The sequence below is a fragment of the Solanum tuberosum genome, unplaced genomic scaffold, assembly GCF_000226075.1.
Source record: "Solanum tuberosum cultivar DM 1-3 516 R44 unplaced genomic scaffold, SolTub_3.0 scf00002, whole genome shotgun sequence".
Taxonomy (NCBI): Eukaryota; Viridiplantae; Streptophyta; class Magnoliopsida; order Solanales; family Solanaceae; genus Solanum; species Solanum tuberosum.
Genome location: NW_006238928.1, coordinates 3096198 through 3111046, shown reverse-complemented (window position 1 = coordinate 3111046; position 14849 = coordinate 3096198). Strand labels below are relative to the sequence as shown.

Here is a 14849-nt window from a genome sequence, read left to right as displayed (position 1 = left end):
GGGTTGTGACCTTTACCCTTTGTTGGCTATAAATATAGAGGTTTTCTCTCATTTTTCTGTATCGAATTCTTCTCTTCTTTTGCATACATTTCTTACAAAACAAAATCGATCGATCGTGTCTGTGTGTGTGATTCGTTGCTGTCATTTTGAGTTCGTTGAAATTATCGAAGTTTGAGGTACCACTACTTCTTTAATGGTTAATCCGTTTTATCTTGGGAGGAATTAATCTGCAACCTTGGGTACTTGAGGGGATTAAATTTCTTAAGGACACACAGTGGGTTCTGTGGACTCGGATAGTTCTTTGTGTTTTTCTTTTCATCTTTTATTATTTCTGGTTTGCTAATCTGAATACAGGAGATAACAGTAGGCGCCATCATGACTCGAGGAATCAGGTCGTGACACACTCCCTGTTTCACCCCTGTCTGGGTCACAAGGTATCAATCCACCTCTCCTCATAAACTCCAAATACAATTCTTCAAGTGCCGTCAGTGGAGGAGTAGAATCGTTGGGTCTTGAAGACAACTAGATACCGTTGCTCTAATTGGGATTATTATTATTATCATCACTATTAGTCTTAAGATTAACCTTTTCGGCGTTATCATCATTTATCATCAGTAATTTAGTTATGGTTTTAGGGTCGCGATACATCGTTGCGGCCTTATCATAAGCCATAACAGCTTGTTCTGGTGTATCGAATGTCCCAAGCCAGATGTGTGTTTGCTGGATGGGTTCTGTAATCCTAGGTGCATATCACCCGAATCCTCTCTTACTTACACCTCTGTATCGCACCTCGTTTGGAGGTACAACCATCGAAAGAAAAGACTTAATGAGTATAATAGATATGATAATAAGGAGAAAACGGGAGAAATAATAGGACTTTTTTTAGTTGATATATTAATATATTTATTATCTAAATCATGGTTAGAGATATATTTTCTTTAATTAAATTTTAGCCATTAAATCTAACATATGCCATATGTCATTAATCAAAGCTAGAACTTGGGGGAAATGGAGACAAGGGAAATGGAGAGGACCCGGATCCCAATATTTTAAAGGCCAAACTTTTTTTTTATTGTGAATTAGGGCATACAATATATAAGTAACAATGAATGATAATATAAAATATTTAAAAGTCATATGAATAAATTACAATCAAATCCTTTTTAATTTGACTCTAACAACCAAATTCTATGTCATATAATATTGGGACGAAGGAAACTAATAGTAGTTCTCAAATATGCAATTTTTAAATTTTTTTTGAAGAATCTATAACCGACCTCATAGTCAAATTAAATATTTTGACTCACATACTCCAAATACTTTCACATAAGTCGAGACATAATGAGCAGTTATGTGCCTTTTATCACATTATTCATTCTTGAAAACTCACTTTTCATGAGAAGTATAAAACACTTTGAAAAATAATAATGTACTATCTAGTATTTGAATTTAGAACATTAAGGTGGATTTTGAATTTCCTAAACCACTGAACAAACTTCTAATCTGGTGTTCAAGTGATTTTAAATCTATATATACACACTAAATTTTTGTATATATATAACCTAATTTTTTTCCCAAAGGATTGGAATAACACCCTCTCGTAAATCTGCCCCTGACTACTCCTATATTAATCTACTTGTTTATCTTTTAGAAAATCTAATCTTATATTTTAAAAAAAATAGGAGTTTGATGCTTTAGATGAAAGTGAAAGGCAAATAACAACCTCCAAAAGTTGGATCGATACACACTTAGGGAACACAATAAACAAACAAAAAATCATTCAACTGGATTTTATGAAGGAAAATAAAAGATAAAAAAATAATACAACGAAGAAGACATAATTATGTTTCTGTAATAATATAACATTACTTCTATCATCACGAGAAATGAGAAAAAATGTATGCATTACTCCTTATTTTCCTTACAAAAATATAAAATGGGAACTTGAACTATTTCTTCTAATAATTTTGATACTTGATCACAAATGCAGACAATTTCTTTTGTTCCCTGACGGAGCAAGGGTAAGTTCAAGATTGAGTTCATGATGAAAATTCTCGTCATTTTATTAGAATTTTCTAGGTTATCCTCATTTGATGTCGGGAAATTAAGTTTAGCGCTAGGGTCGAGATACATCCTGCTCGCCACCTTATCGTAAGCCATTGTTGCTTCTTCTTATGTATCAAAGGTCCCAAGCCAAACACATACCTTTTGGGTGAGATTTGTAATATCAACTTCGTACTTCCCCTTTGGCATCTTCATCCAACCTGAGATTCTCATAAAAGAAAGAAAAAAAAATACTATGAAGTAGACATAATTAAGTTTCTAAATTAATGTAACATTACTTCTATCATATCAACATGATAAATGAGAAAATATCTCAATATTATTGTTTGTCCTTACAAAAATCAAAAAGAGAAATTAAACTATTTCTTTTATTAACTGTGATGCATGGGATACTTGATAACAAATCCGAACAAGTTCCCACGCTCCTTGGTGGATCAAGGGTGAGTTTAAAATTGAGCTCATGTTGGAGATTCTCATCAATTTTATTAGGATGTTCTAGGTTACCCTCATTTGACGTCGAGAAATTAAGCATGGTTTTAGGGCCGCGATACATCCTCGTTGAATTATCCTATGCTCTTTCTTCTTCTTATTTCGTATTAAAATCCCAAGCTACACATGCACCTTCTTGATAGAATTTGTAATATCATCTTTGTACTTTCCTTTTGGTCTCTTCTTCACACACCTATATCGATACTCAATTGGGGTTATAGTTGTCGTCACCATAGCAGCAACGTCATTTTCTCTCTCTACCATCTGAAATATTGAAGAAATTTTATATGAAAATATAGAAGGAATATTTTGTATGCAAAGAAGACTCAATGAATGAAAGAAAAAGATGGAGATTGATTTATATAGTCGTTTCACAGGGGCGATACATTTGGTCTAGTAATGAATTTACATTACATTTGAGTTGTTTTAGTAAAATACATTTTACATTTAATTAACTAGAAAATGAAAAAAATATGACTTTTCTATGCAAAATAGAAGAAATAATAAATCTCCTTCAAAACTCATTACTCGTTAGGCTACCTATACATATTTTGGGGTGATATTTTTAAATTTATTTGCAATATATGTCACGCCCCGAACCTACACCCTTGATATGTCTGACACTCGAGAACCATCGTTGGTTCCCAAGTGAACTCTTCGCCTAGCTCATCTCTCAACGGAAGACTTACTCGAACAAAATAGAAATTTTAAATACAAAGATTAACTCATGAAGACTCATAATAACCCAACACAGTATAAGTCTGAAAATATTCAAACAACCATAAGAAGGCAACTCAAGTCTCAAACAATAACAAGAAATGGGAAAAAAAGACCCCTTAACTACTACTATCTATAAAGACTCTAATAACTAAGATAGATATCGGACAACACCCATGAAATCTTAACAAAACTAGAATCAAATTACTATGGAACCAGTGGCGGAGCTAGGATTTAGATTGAGGGGTGTCAAAATATAAAGTAGTATGCACACAAAAAAATTCAACAAAATAAATTTTACTAAATAAAAGAAAAACATAATTACATTATTACAACCGTACTCAACGCGGTTTCATCTCTTGAAATGTTTTTACAATAGTATCATTAGAAATATTAATAAATACATCTTTTTCTACATAAGGAACTAGACAACCGCTCAAAAGCTCATCATTCATCCGATTCCGCAAGGCATTTTTAATAAACTTCATTTCCGAAAAAGCTCTTTCAACGGATGCAGTGGCAACTGGTAAAAGCAAAGCAAATTTCACTAAGCGGAATACATGAGGAAAGTTTAGGTTCTTCTTTGTCTCAACTAATTTTCTTGAGAGATCACAAAGTCCATCAACAAATTGGACGAGGAAAATAAATACAAGGTGTAAGAAAGTAGGAACTTACCGTTGCCATGACCAGGACGTAGATTGACGCCGATCAATTGTGATTGAAGTCTGAAGATGATTGCACGATGCAGTCAGCGAACAAAGACGACTTTTTTGGACTCTTCCTCTTCAAAACTTTTGATTTTGGAACTGGGGATTTGTTTAATCCCTAGACTCTAAATTCCTAAAGTGTATTTTATTTCTTTTTAAAAAATAAAATATTAAAGTAAACTTAATTTAAGTCAATGGTTTAAAAATTGGAGGAAAAAAACGTTTAGCTATCTAAAAACTAAAGACAAAAAAGTTACAGTTGTCTAAAAAGTAAAAAAAAAATAGCTGAAAGCCTTTAAAAAAAATAGACTTCAGCCAAAGGTTCGAATCCCAACGCCTTAGGTCAATGACAAGGCGGAACTTTGTAGACCCTGAACCGCTGAACCAACCCTTCAACTTGGTTCAGGAGTGTCAATTCTAATATATATAGGTATAAAATCAGAATTTGACTTACCTATACAACGTAATTTTCCGATGAAGGGGTGTCGCTTGACACCCCATCGGGCAAGGGTAGCTCCGCCCCTGTATGGAACCCTCTGGAAGCAAGGAGGCTCACCAAAGCTAGCTTGGCCCAAGTTGTATCAACAAAGCGCCTGTTGATGACCCTAAACACCTGTATGTGCATCATGAAACGATGCAGGCCGAATGACATCAATACATTGAATGTACGAGCATGTATTGGGAAAGCTGAAAACAATATTTAACTGAACTGACAAAGATGGAAGGAAAACTCACCTCAACTCAATTTAAATGAGAAAGCAACAATAAGAGATGCAATATGTAATTATTTTAAAATGGTAGATATCAACTCAATATGTATAAAAGTACAATAATAAACTCTTTAATCTTATTTGGGACCTTATCTAACCGATAACAATCACTAGGAGCTACGTGATGCTACAACGTCTCGCCCACGCTGCCAGAACTATCCTATACCTTGTCAGGGTATAGAACACCTCAACTAAGTGGATCCACTAAGCTATGATTAAAAAGCAATACTGAATCATCTAAAAAGTATGACCATTTACTCATGTTGGCATAAATGGTTTATGAGGATTTTGAGTTATCCGAACTCATCCCCATGTCGGTGCTCAATACTACTCCAAATAGTATATATCTATAACTCATGCTCATATGCTTAAAAACATTACTCTTCCTCAATTTGATATAATTACTCAAAAAATCATCTCGAACGAGGTAATGCTCAAAACTCCTTATAACCTCATTTAGAAAACAATATTTCTCTTGTTTTAAATGTGAAAATATTACACATGGGAATACTTAGTCCCCTTTATACTCATTTGAAACGTGAAACTCAACTCTCCTCATCCTTATACTCATTTACTCAAGTCTTAAAGACAAATCATAGATAATTTCAAATGACTTCTCAAAATAACTTGGTAGAACTTTTTTTAACTTTCCTCCAAACTTTACCTTGATTCGAAATGTGAATTTAAGATCTATGATTAGGATATAGGATCTCTCAATGATTTATGAAGGCTTGATAGTTAGTAATAAGAAGAGAGTGAAGTTATGATTTGAAGAGGCACTGGTGCGATGCGGAGAAATGATGTAATTTTTGGTCGAGAAAATATTTTTGAGACAGAGGACTCTGTATCCTCTCCACGACGCGGAGAGGGGTGGTTCTCTGAAGGTAGAAATTTTAAAACATCTCTGCGACGTAGCCCTGGGCTCAATTATTTGGTCGTTCTTTTCTTCCTCTCCTAAACTCAATTCAATTCACACCAAAAGCCATTCCATTGCCCAATTTCATCAAAATTTCATAAACCCAGAACAGTTTCAATGAAATCCACACAAAAATCGATCAAGAAACTCAACTCATTCGCAAAATCCTCACTTCAAGAACTCAAAGACCTCCATTGTAAGCTAAAACTCAAGAATTCATCAATCAACTTCAAGAATAAATTCATCTATAAAAGTTTACATGATTGGCGTGAGGGCGAGAAAACCCAACACTATGTGTTTAGATATAGTATTTATTATAGAATAATTATTTATTCATTTTTAATAAATCATTTATTCATTTATGGTGTCTGTTTACTTATATAGTAGATGATTTAGTGTATAGAGTTTTAGCTTATACACTGAGGATTAAATCATCGGTTCTTATAAGTATAAAAAAAATTCAAAATCTAAGATGGAATTTGGACATGCCATCAACACGATTATAGCACAATATTATATTTAGTTTATCTTGATTATGAGAATGGTATAGTTTCAACTTCTTGTGCTAGTGCATGTTGTATGTATTGAACGGGACCAAGTAGAGATTGTTTCTTTAGACTGACTGACAAAACCATATTTTCTGAACCATTAAATAAACTTATATTCTTAATCCTGATATAGCTAATATGATCTTTAAATGTTAATTATCATTTTGATTTATTAAAATGTGAGATTCTAAAATGGGTCAATATGCCTGATAGATTGGATGATAATAATATATATTGGTGAAATAATAAGTTAGTTGACGGAATTCATGTCTTGATATGGAGATTGATGATATGTCTTTATGAGAAGATTATAAGTTTTCATCGTGTCGAACCTTGCAAGTGGATTTATGAATCCGACACATGAAATAAGTTAAGTAGTGCTCTAAAAGAAATTGATCATTGAATTAAATTTGTCACTACTTTAATTTATTGATTAGTATGTGTAATCTTAACATGGGGAATTACATGTGTATAATAGGGAATTTCGAAAATAAAAATAGATGAGTGCAAATACCAATTTCTATTTGAATGATTTGTAATTTATTATGGTAAAAAATATTCAAATTAATTATTTGAAATTATTTCCATAGTAGGAAGCATCATTAATTAATTTTGTGGTCCCTAGTTTGCCCATATTTAACTAGAACTCAGAATTTATTCTAAAGGGAAAAATGAGAAGTATGTGTCTTTCTCTATTGTAAGGAAAGGGAGAAGTATATGACTTTTTTTATTCTAAGGAAATGGAGAAGTATATGATTTTTCTATTCTAAAGAAAGGGAGAAGTACATGACTTTTTCTATTCTAAGGAAAGGGAGATGTACATGTCTTTTTCTATTCTAATGAAAGACATGGTATTCCTTCTCCATCTTGGACTAGGAAGAAATCTCTATAAATAGAGATTCTCCTAACCCTTGAAAGGAGGAAGATTTCTATATGATACTTGCCCACCCAAGTATTGAGAGTTCTGAAGTGAAGTTGGGATCACTGTCGAAGACCACATAACTGTCGTCCAGTTTGTGAACTAGCATGTGGATTCGCTTGAAGTTATCTGCTTACTTCAAGAGGTAAATCTTGAATCAAATTTCAGAAAGTTTATGTGTTTTAGCATAAATTATGTGTTGTCTATTATTCATGTAAGTAGTATGATTCTGGTATACTTCCGTTGTGCATATCGTTTTCCAATAATTGGTATTAGAGTCATACTTACATCTTTATAGATAACATAAAATATATGTATGTTCAATTGTATGTATGATTTGTATTTAGTAAATTTATTTTTATCACGACAAGAACGAATCAGATGAAACTTGAAGTTTGTTGATTCATTGGCTAAAGTACATACGTTCTTAAATTGTGAGATGATCAAGAGGGAAAAACCTGTTGGCGACAGTTTTTCACATTCACGTGGGAATGTACAGCAATAACAAACACTTGCCTAATGATTATTCGAAGTCTTTTATGTTTAAATTAATGGAACCCAAATTGAAAACTTTTCATCAGTTAAAAGAAAAGTTGAAGTTCAATGGATTTTTTTATTTAATAAATGAAAGTAAGAACTTCTGCACATGTAATTGATTTTATTTTATCGCCGACTAGTTGCAATTTTTTAAGGGTTGTTTCTTATTAATCCATCAAATTTGCAAAGCTAGATAAGAAAGGGAATCATAGAGGTTGTTGACGAACAAATTATCATTGAACTGATTGTGAAGTATTTTTTTAACTTTATAAAATTTATTCTTGACTAATTGTTGACTTCAAACATTATTAAGTGGTTGTAGCAGTCACTATTCAGGTCAATTGGATTATTTTTTTCTTTTGTTCAATAATTATTTGAGCATATTATTCATTACATATATATATATATAAAAAAAATATTATAAATTAAGAATTTTTTGGTTGATAAATAGTTATCATTTAAGTTCTTTATTTATTTGAAATCGTTGAAAATTCTTTAGATTATATACATATGGTAATATATTTTGTAATACATGAATTGAGAATTATGATTAATAAATAGGTTTCACTAAAATGATCTATTTATTATGATTAATAAATAGGTAATACATATGTTGTGTCCTTCCTTTGGCTAAGACGCACCATACCGTCTTAGCCAAAGGAAGGACACAACATATGTTTCACGCTCATGAGATAATTCTAAAATGAGAATAAAAATCTGAATCATGTTATTTTAATCATTAACTATGTCTAAAATGATTATTTTCCAAATTTGATCATAGTTTAGGTGGTCATGAGTTTTTTGATAACTGAATGACTTGAAATTTGATGGTTCCATCCAAAATTATTTAGATGGGTTTTAGGTAGTTTGTCGGATTAAAATTTGATCTGAATATGATAAAGTCACATTGTTTTAATTCCTAAAGATACTTAAACCACTTGAATTTGAATTTTGTCATAGCTTTGGAATTTTTTTTATAGACTCCTATTGACCTGAAATTTGGTAAGTTTTGTGGTGACGGACTAGTAAGAAAAACTCATTGCTATGTCGTTATAGTTTTGAGGCCCTTAAAATAGTTTTTAAGTCGCTCTTTGGAATAAAATGTGATTTAGTATGAATATAATCCTTCATAGCAGTTTTACTTATGTTGAATCTGGTACATGATTACATGCATTGATATATGATAATGATATGGATCTGATTGTTTTTCTTAAATCGTTTCAATCTGAATTTGATCATACCTTGGGATTTAAATGTTATTTTTTGTAACGACCCTCAAAATAAAGTAGGATAAAGTAGAGCCTCACATGCGTTTTATGCATTAATAACTTGTCAAAATAATGAAGAATAGCCTTTTAAGTAAGTTTTAAAGAGTTTGGAAGTCAAACGTCAAGGGACGACCAAGACGTTCGGAAACTAGTCTTTTACGTGTTGGTGTGTTCTAGTATGTTGTTCATGTTTTTATGTGTTGTTTGGAGTATAAAATCAGTGGAGGTGACCCTAGTGTCTTAATAAATGTTTTTAGGATCAAAATGTTAGGATACGACTCACCGGGGGCCACCCTAAGGGTCCCCGAAGAGGACCCCAACCTTGGCCAAGCAAGCTGCCAAGGCAGCTTGAGATTGTGCTTGGAGGGAGCATATCCACGTCGCGGACTAGCTCCACCAAGAGCCAAAAATTTTGGTCCATATCGCGGACTCTAGTGTCTCGAATTTAATTTCCAGAAAACTTGTGGGAACACCTCCGCATCGCGAACTTCTTTCCCGATGAAATCTAGGAAAATAAAACTCAAGTTTGACTTGTTTAAACAGGTCCAACTAAGTGAGGGGTAGTTTGGGTACTTTGGGAAATTATTATAAATGGTTATAATACAAATTTTAGGGTATTTTAGGTTGGTTGAAACCCCAAAACCTAAAATTAGACCCATTCTTCAAATTGACCGTTCCCTCTCAAAATAGATTCTCTCAAAAACTCCATTGAAGACCTTGATGAAGCTCAAGCTAGAAGATGGGTTTTCAACTGATTTCTTCTTCAATTTCATGGGTCTTCAATAATTAAGGTATGATGACTCTTGATTCTTGAATAACCTCTCATTCAAGGAGTTCTATCAAAAGATTTTCAAAAGTGATTCAAAGACCGAAATTCCCAATTTTCAATCTAAACATGGCTTCCTTGTCAAACGATTTTCTAAATCATTCTATTGATGAATAAATGTGGAATTAAGGTTTTAAAAATAATTTTCAAAGGAATTCTTAAAGAACCCATGATCCCCAAATTCTCGAAAGTTGGCCTATGATGTGGGTCTTTGTGGATATGATCTCTATTGGTGAAATTATGTTTAGATTAGATTGTATTGATGTTTCCTATGATTATCTATACTTATTCATGTTGAATTGTTGGTATATTGATGAGTTGAGAATTATGGCCTTATGGGCAAAGTTATGGGTTGATCCCTTTGTTTATAGAATTGTACTTAGATTGTGTTTATGTTATTGAATTACATTGTTGATTCCTAATACGCATGTTGAGATCATGGGCTTGAAGGCAATAGATGTGAAGTGAATTGATGATTATGATGCATATGTTTATGAAGTTATGCTATGAAGGTTATGTATGAAATCCTTAATGCTAGGATGATGTTTAAAGTGTGTTGATGATGAGGAGTATAATGTGAATGATAATGTTTGGGATAAGGTGTGGTCTACATGATTGATTATGTTAGTTACTATTGTGGAATGACCCCTACCTATATGACCCCTATATGAATGTTTGATTATTTACATGTTAGGAGTACCTATTCAATGTTGTATGTGTCCTTGTCTCCTATGATGAAGTGTGGGTGTGTGGTCTAGAATCCCTCAAGGCTTTATATGTGAATTGCTCATGAATTAGGGACATTGTGAATGTGTTGTGATCCTTTTAAGGGTAGAACACTCAATATCAATGTTGTTGCTAATATGTCACTATGAGGACCAATATGTGCACACACACACTCTAGATGTATAGCTATGAATATGATGTGTTATGGTGTCTATTGAAAGGTTAACTCTTATATGCACCCTTACATCTTATTATGCATGCAAAGTGTATGGTTAGCAAGGTATGAATATGTGTTGTATAAAGGTATTTACACTACAAGAAAAAGGTCTACTAGGGACGAGAAAAATGGTCCTTAAAAGTTCCATTCTAGTCCCTAAAAGTCAATAACGACGGGCAAATCCCGTCCCTATCGTCTTCGTCGCTAAAGGTCAATCGGGACGAGATTTAAGTACTGGTCCCTAAAACTCGTTTGCGACAGGTATAATTCTAGTCCCTAAAAACTTATAAGGACCACATTTCTGGTCCTTAAACAAACATTTCCAGAAAAGCTTAAGTTGTCCTTAAAACCTTTAAGGACCAAAAATCCGGTTCTTAAAGAGTTAAGGACTAAAGCAATAGTGGTCCCTAGATGTGAATTTATATAGGAAAACCAATCGATACATTCTTTCCCTGTCATGTTTTCCTAAGATACTATAAAATTTTAAATTTCGATAAACAAATGCATATAAACAAAATTATCAATCGTATTACTTAAAACTACAAATTAACATCCCACATGGAGTATTGTTTGCAAAAATATGGTCACAATACTATTTACACAACTCATTAGCCAAAAAAACGAACATCTCTAAATATATAATGAGATATTTAGCGAACTATCCAAGCGAAAGGATGACCAATTTGACAAATCTTGTTCAAAGTCTTCAAACTTGCATCCCGACTTGTAAATGAAAATTTCCAAAACCTGTGAAATGTACAAAATAAATCTGCTTATAAAAAAGAATAATGCACATAACCAAATCACACTATATATTTCAATATAGATATGAAATAAGATATTACAATCCAACATTTTGATTCCCAGATAGTTACTCTTCAACAGGCATTGATTGAGTATATTTCAGAAAGAAAAGAAAACAATTTGATAAACTAACTGCTAATATTCGACTACCATGTATAAGATTGAAAGCGATAAAAAGATAAGGAATGACATGGAAAAGGAACAAGAAGCTTAGTGAGATGAACAAGCACCAGGGGAAAACAAAAGAGGAAAGGAGAAAAAAGTTATAATTGTTCTTTTCATCACCATGACCTATTGTTTCTTTCTCTAAACTTTTAGAATATTTCTTTAACATGGGAAATTATGACTGAAGGAAAGGAACAAGGTTAAAGAAGTATTCAAACTAAAGTTATTTAGTTTTGAGAACTCTAAACTAAATTGTTATTGATCATTAAATGAGCATAGACTAATAATATCATGAACTGAAGTGCACAGTGCACACTACATATTTCTCTCCTTCAAGACTAAAAGAAATATCATTCTAAGATGGGTACTACATGTCATTCAATTTAATTAACATATAATAACCAATTCAATATATTATTATTTATTTCCAAATCAGTTTCCAATCATGAAAGTTGTATAGAAAGAAACAATACTTTATCTATGATAAGTAGTAGAGATCAAAGAAACACCTTAGAAAGAGAACAACAGAAGAAAAATACATGGAAAAATTCGATTGGAGTAGACGTTGGAGCTTAAGATGGGAAGGATAGAAGTCCATATCAAGCAGCTATCCTTGAGCAAGAATGAACAGAAAAATGTAGGGTGATATTCCATGATATGAAAAATTTGAATGCTGAATGATAGCAGTACAAAAAAAATAGCTGAAAATGAAGCAAAGATATTAATTTTGCCACAGTTTAGTTTGCCAAAGTTACTCTTGCATTTCTCATCATCTTAAGTTACTTCAATATGAGCAACTAGTGCATTTCTGAATTGCTTGGATGAACAAGTGGATGAGAAGAAGTTTGGAAAAAGAAGAATGAGAAAGAAAATGCTATTCAAGGTTTTCATACACCACCACAAGATACCCTAGTCAATTTCTATGTCTTTCTTGGCAGCTTATATAAGCTCAAGTTTAATTGAACTAGAAGCAATTGATTAAATGTATCCATGTAAAGAGGTTATGTACATTCCCAATCAGTAGATACATAAGAAATCAGAATCAACTTAATTCAAGATCTAACTGAGCATCTGATAACATATTATGTGTTAGAATGCTTATAATGTGGGAATAATTCACAAACAAAAATCACAGAGGTTCCAAGAGACCGACCTAATGGTAATCATATAAAATTTATTTATATCAGCAAAAGTTTAAAATCACGACATTGAATATCATGTGAACTGGTGCAGACAAAGCAAGTGCATTGATGGAACAAACACAGTTCCAAACACAACAAAATAGAGAAACTCTAAGTAAATCACAACTCATGAGATATATTAAGAACAAGTGCCCAGAGCACATACTTGCAGAGTTAGAATTACTGATGCACTAAACTAGTAAATTTTCGGATTACAACTAGTCTACAGACTACAAAGGTGAGGGAAATTTATTAGTGTTTTCTCCATTAAGTTTCTAGCTCTTATTAGCTTTCTGATTCATTAAACTACATCTTTCAATACGTGAAGTCTTAACAACCTCTAAGTCGTTGGTTGACATTCCCCTATCAGCTTCTCCTATCACGGAGTCTTAAGAACCTCCCAATTTTTGAGCTGAGCCAGCCCAATAGTTACCCCTTAACATGGTATGATACTCTTTCTTTGGGACAAAATCTGTACTTTTTCCTAAAAGTTTTGCACCATTTAGGAGTATCACTAATGTAAGTGTAACTGCTATTTTTTATCAACTTTCTATATACAAGTTTTGCACCATTTGGGATCTTAGTTTAGTTAAGATGTGTCTTTGGGATTCCACTCATAGTCTAGGGGATACTTGTGCCTTATCCTTTAATTAATTGACACAAAACGACAAGTTTCAAACTTAAAGACATATGCTCTGAGGCATAGAACATGTAGACTAAACATAAATGGAAATGTCAAGTTGATATTTCAAATAAAAATGAACTAAAACTTAAATAAAATTCATATCTAAAGTGAGAATCTAAGAAAGTAAACAACCAACAAGCTCATGTTTAAATGACTAAAACATAACTATATCTCAATTCGTTCTTCACACAAATATTTTGTAAGCCAGTAGGAAACATATTATCTGTAAACTCATACTTAATCCTCAAAGAATAGATCTCTCGAAGTATAAATATCCATTTTTTACCAATCATATTGACAACAAAGAATAGATGGTAAGGCACACAATCACATATAAAAATGTTCAGCATTCTCTGTTACTTTTATTGGTGGGAGCTAATACAATCCATCACCTATATAACAGCATATCGAGATAAAGGAAACCATAAAAAATGAACAAAGTTACCCAAGAAAATTAGAAGCCATGAAAACATACCGTAGATCCTAACAGGGGGACGAATTGATGCTTAGAGAGCGGAATTTGTTTCACTCCCTTCTCATATAATAATGTCCTCATTCTATCATTTAACACCCATTTTCCATCATTCCATAAATTTTCGAAAAATAAAATACAATTCCCTCTGATCTATGAAAACTCTGTTTCTTGTGACATGTACCAAATCTAACTGAAAAACACCCACAAAGAAAGACCCAACCACCTACTTTCCCTCTTGAGAAAAAAACGGGTATTGCGTATAAGTAGAAAATAAACTGTATTATGATTAGGAAAATAGGAAGTGAATAAAACAGAACACAACGACATAAATTAGTAATGGGCGAAACAAATCATTAGTTTAATTGACAGAACTAGTGAAAAAATGTCATTGGAATAGCATAGATAGAAGCTTTGGTATGAAAAAGGGGAGGTCTTAGGGTTTTGGAGAGACGATGGGACTGAATGTCATAAAATAAACAAATCTTTACTTTTATATTATTTTTAATTCTTTTAGTGGTCATTATATTGACTCTACTTATCCCGCACAATTTAGAGCACTAGGGACCAGTTGTTCATTAGTATATGGACCACATTTATTCCTTTCGCTAACTAAAGATATAAAATTGAAATTTAGGGACCGGAAATAAATCTCGACGCTTTAAATATAGTTTTCAGGACCATATTTTTATCCTGTCGTTAAATACTGGTACCTATTAAGTCATTTTCTTGTAGTGTTATGTGAAAGGCTTTCTCACATATGTACACACATGAATGAATGAATAAGGTTTATGATAATCTAGTGAAAGTGAGTCTCTTGAAAGGTTTCCTCAATTGT

At 32.5% G+C, this 14849-nt stretch overlaps 1 long non-coding RNA gene across 1 annotated transcript; it reads right to left on the bottom strand.

Annotated features, from left to right (window-relative positions):
• Window positions 1–11212: 11212 nt before the first annotated feature.
• On the bottom strand, window positions 11213–14537 carry LOC102597774 (uncharacterized). Its single transcript, XR_366519.2, has 2 exons — window positions 14015–14537; window positions 11213–11451 (listed from the first exon to the last, which is right to left on the bottom strand). It is a non-coding gene; the product is annotated as an uncharacterized lncRNA (long non-coding RNA).
• Between the last annotated feature and the right edge of the window lie 312 nt (window positions 14538–14849).